This window comes from Apostichopus japonicus, chromosome 19 (genome assembly GCF_037975245.1).
Source record: "Apostichopus japonicus isolate 1M-3 chromosome 19, ASM3797524v1, whole genome shotgun sequence".
Classification (NCBI taxonomy): Eukaryota; Metazoa; Echinodermata; class Holothuroidea; order Aspidochirotida; family Stichopodidae; genus Apostichopus; species Apostichopus japonicus.
The window spans coordinates 3259483-3260003 of record NC_092579.1 but is presented as its reverse complement, the minus strand read 5'-3'; positions in this window follow the sequence as shown (position 1 = coordinate 3260003).

Here is a 521-nt window from a genome sequence, read left to right as displayed (position 1 = left end):
TTTCTTTTGCAGTGTCTCTTTTTCTTCATATATTTTATATATGTGGAGCTTTGTGAAACAGAAACTTAGCTAGTTTGTGCATATTGTGTATACTCATGTACTGCCATTGGCAAGGGCGGCGGAAGCACTTTTAATCTGGGGGGCACCGACATTAAAGGGCACTTTGCAGAAATTCGATTGCACTGATGCAGCTTTATATTTAGTACCCTTTATAACTCTTATTGTATTATCTTATATGCGTATACACATCACTCCATCAAGCCCCCCTCCCCCCCCCTCAAAGAAAATATGCATACTAGTACTGCAATATCCAATGTGCAAATTGGGAAACAAGTTTTCTTTTGAGCCAAAATGAGGTGATATCATGCTTGTTGCTAGTGTAGGAATCTTCCGAATTAGACATTATTTCTTGTTTATATCTTAACATTTTTTTTCATTCGAAATAGCTTTGAGTTTGACCCACAGAAATTCATTAAAAGTCAGGGGCGTAGCAAAGATTTGCAAAGTTGTATGCACGACTA